A 4,660-nucleotide genomic window follows, 5' to 3' on the forward strand; every position below is an offset into this window, starting at 1 on the left:
ATTACCGATATCTGCACGTACCAGTAAGTCCCTAAGATTTTGACCTCTAGTGTAACAGGGCATGGGGTCTACATCAATAAAGGGTAATTGTTGGTCAGATTTGATAATATGCCAGTTATTTCTAATTACAGTATTTACCTCTCTTGATTGGGTATTAAATTGATTTACTATAGGCATCCTCTTATTCTGTTGTTTCCTGACTGTTTTATTCAATAACATCTTCCTATCTAGATTCAGTACCTTATCTTTAGTGTGTTTAAGCAAATCTCTGGAGTAACCCCTTGTTGCTAGTCTCTCAATGAGTATATCAATTTGTTCCTCAGCAACTTCACTGTTGGAATTGATCCTCCAGATACGTAACATTTGAGAATAAGGTAATGAATTTTTTAATTTGACAGGATGACAGCTGTTGTACTGTAACAATGTATTCCTGTCTGTAGTTTTTATATGTACAGATGTTTCAAATTGATTGCCAATCAATTTAATAACTACATCAAGAAAGTCTATGCACTCTTTACTCATACGATACGTTAATTTCACCGGGTTTTCACTAGCATTATTAACTTCAATCAATTTCACCAATGATTCCTCTGATCCCGACCAAATAATGAATAGATCGTCTATAAAACGAGTATATAGTACAATATTAGAAGATATTATCGGATCTGTAAAGAACATCTCTTGTTCGACCCCAAACATAAATATGTTTGCTATTGCCGGAGCTACTGCCGAACCCATGGAACAACCACTTAGTTGGATATAATATTTTTTGTCAAACAAAAAATAATTCTTTTTTAAAATAAACTCTAACAATTCCAAACAGAAATCAACGAATGCCAGGTCTAACGTATTGTTCTCACTTAAAAATCTTTTAACTGCAATTAAACAAATATCATGTGGAATTATTGTGTATAAACTGACTACATCCGCACAAACCATCCAGGAATTCTCCGGGATGTCACGTAATGCAGTCAGTTTATTCAAAAACATGGTAGTATCCAACAAAAATTTTTTTTGCTGCTGGACTAAAGGTTGAAAAATACTATCTAGGTACGTAGAGATTGGCTGTGTAAGAGAACCCCTAGAAGAAACAATGGGGCGCCCCGGTGGGGGAGTTAGCCCCTTGTGCACTTTAGGCAACGTATAAAGTAACGGTGTCACTGGGTGTTTAGGTAATAATACATCAGCCAATTTCTGTTCAATGATTTCTTTTTGAACAGCATTCCTCAAGATATCACCCAATTCTTTACAGAAGGTGTTTATTGGGTCTCCATTTAATAATTGGTATGTTTTCACATCCCCCAACTGCCGTAGGATTTCACCGCGGTAGTCCTGAATGTCCTGGAGGACAATTGCCCCTCCTTTATCCGCCGGTCTTATAATTACTTTAGTATTCCTTGACAGGGTTTCCACAGCTCCTCTTTCTTCTGGAGACAAATTAGGATGAATGTCTTTGGGACCTTTCGTAATGTCCTGTACCCCTTTATCCACTATGCGCATAAAAGTCTTAAGGCTGGCACTATTGGTGTTGGGGTCAAATGCTGATTTTGGTGCTATTTTTCTCAGCTGTTCCGGAATGCATTTCTTTGGTTCCACCTGTTGCAATGAATTAGATTTTTGAAAAAATTCTTTAATCTTTAATTTTCTAAACAATTGATGCTTCTCTTGCTGCCATTTAAAATCATCGAAATATGTAGTCGGGATATATGACAATCCCTTACTCAATAATGAGCTTTCTGCAGTTGATAAATCGTATGAAGATAAGTTGATAATTATTTCTTTCGTGTCGTGGGTGGCTTCTTGGCGGGGTTTGAGCCTTTTGCTTTGGCCCCCCCTCCTTGTTCTTTTTTCTCTTTTGCCGACATTTTTGCTCTTGTTTGTGCTCCTAAAGGGGCCATTCGAGATGTAGATGCTTCAGAATCACTATTAGTGCTGTTAAATTCCAGTGAGGATGATTCTCCTTGTAAGTCTTTCCTCTGATTTCTACGGAAAAATGGTCGTCTGTTACCATTATTTCTGTTTCCTGATATCCATTGGTACACAGTGTGTGATTCATAATCCTGCTGTACTTTGGAAAACTTCTCTCTTTTAAATTTTAATAGATCACGTCTGTAAGAAGCTACTTGGTTTTCCAGCTTCTTTATCCAATCACCATCTGCGTCAGTGCTTAATGTAGTCACATGTTGTATCTCAAATTGTTTGATTTTTTTCCATCAGCAGAGCTTGTTCTTTTTTAGCAAACTCAATGATCAGGAGCATTAGGTCAAATGAACAGCGGTTCAATATACCGATCCATTTTTTACAAAATTGTGGATCCTGTCTCCCCACAGTTGGACCATTTTTCATACGTAGTCCTCTGGGTATAATCTTTGCTCTATAGTGATCACTAAGTGACATAGCATGAAAGTGGAAATCAATTTCCTTTCTTTTTAATTTCCATAACTCCTTATATAGGATGTCACAAGTGATTGCCTCTGGTTGTTTATTGAGGCATTGTGATTCCAAAATAATTTCAGCTTCGGCATCTGAGAAACCAAAAATCTCACTTCCAGAAAATAATGCTGGATTAAAAGGATATTCTGTTTCCAATTCACCACCTTCCGCCATGTTTAAACAATACGTAATTGTTTGATAGCAGCAGAATTTATCATATATCCAAATAAGTTTGTTTCACTAATCAATGTCAATAATTCTTATGAGAAATCTCACTTTCATCAATCACCACCAATTTAGCAAACCGTCCGTTTCCAAATAACACCCAGTGGCTAGGTGTAAATCCAAATCAAACAACGGGTCAACCTGTATACCGATATTTTAGTTACCAGGTGCCTTGACAAATAGGACTGTGTGCACAATCCATTCAAATAGAGATAGCATGGGTCCGGCACTCCACGGTGTTTTCCGTTAATGCATCGGTGCCTTCACATGTACAACGTGTACAAACATATAGTTACCCAGGTGCGGCACTCGATGTCTCACAAAAACAGTCAAGAGCTCCTTAGCTGGTTAAACAACGTTTCAATGCTCGCAAGCACTATCGTCAGGTTTATTAAAGAAAGTAAAGAATGACATACCTTAAATACACGTGCACCCGTGGAACATGCCGTATTGTTTAAACATGGCGGAAGGTGGTGAATTGGAAACAGAATATCCTTTTAATCCAGCATTATTTTCTGGAAGTGAGATTTTTGGTTTCTCAGATGCCGAAGCTGAAATTATTTTGGAATCACAATGCCTCAATAAACAACCAGAGGCAATCACTTGTGACATCCTATATAAGGAGTTATGGAAATTAAAAAGAAAGGAAATTGATTTCCACTTTCATGCTATGTCACTTAGTGATCACTATAGAGCAAAGATTATACCCAGAGGACTACGTATGAAAAATGGTCCAACTGTGGGGAGACAGGATCCACAATTTTGTAAAAAATGGATCGGTATATTGAACCGCTGTTCATTTGACCTAATGCTCCTGATCATTGAGTTTGCTAAAAAAGAACAAGCTCTGCTGATGGAAAAAATCAAACAATTTGAGATACAACATGTGACTACATTAAGCACTGACACAGATGGTGATTGGATAAAGAAGCTGGAAAACCAAGTAGCTTCTTACAGACGTGATCTATTAAAATTTAAAAGAGAGAAGTTTTCCAAAGTACAGCAGGATTATGAATCACACACTGTGTACCAATGGATATCAGGAAACAGAAATAATGGTAACAGACGACCATTTTTCCGTAGAAATCAGAGGAAAGACTTACAAGGAGAATCATCCTCACTGGAATTTAACAGCACTAATAGTGATTCTGAAGCATCTACATCTCGAATGGCCCCTTTAGGAGCACAAACAAGAGCAAAAATGTCGGCAAAAGAGAAAAAAGAACAAGGAGGGGGGGCCAAAGCAAAAGGCTCAAACCCCGCCAAGAAGCCACCCACGACACGAAAGAAATAATTATCAACTTATCTTCATACGATTTATCAACTGCAGAAAGCTCATTATTGAGTAAGGGATTGTCATATATCCCGACTACATATTTCGATGATTTTAAATGGCAGCAAGAGAAGCATCAATTGTTTAGAAAATTAAAGATTAAAGAATTTTTTCAAAAATCTAATTCATTGCAACAGGTGGAACCAAAGAAATGCATTCCGGAACAGCTGAGAAAAATAGCACCAAAATCAGCATTTGACCCCAACACCAATAGTGCCAGCCTTAAGACTTTTATGCGCATAGTGGATAAAGGGGTACAGGACATTACGAAAGGTCCCAAAGACATTCATCCTAATTTGTCTCCAGAAGAAAGAGGAGCTGTGGAAACCCTGTCAAGGAATACTAAAGTAATTATAAAACCGGCAGATAAAGGAGGGGCAATTGTCCTCCAGGACATTCAGGACTACCGCGGTGAAATCCTACGGCAGTTGGGGGATGTGAAAACATACCAATTATTAAATGGAGACCCAATAAACACCTTCTGTAAAGAATTGGGTGATATCTTGAGGAATGCTGTTCAAAAAGAAATCATTGAACAGAAATTGGCTGATGTATTATTACCTAAACACCCAGTGACACCGTTACTTTATACGTTGCCTAAAGTGCACAAGGGGCTAACTCCCCCACCGGGGCGCCCCATTGTTTCTTCTAGGGGTTCTCTTACACAGC

Source organism: Pseudophryne corroboree, chromosome 5 (assembly GCF_028390025.1).
Source record: "Pseudophryne corroboree isolate aPseCor3 chromosome 5, aPseCor3.hap2, whole genome shotgun sequence".
NCBI lineage: Eukaryota > Metazoa > Chordata > Amphibia > Anura > Myobatrachidae > Pseudophryne > Pseudophryne corroboree.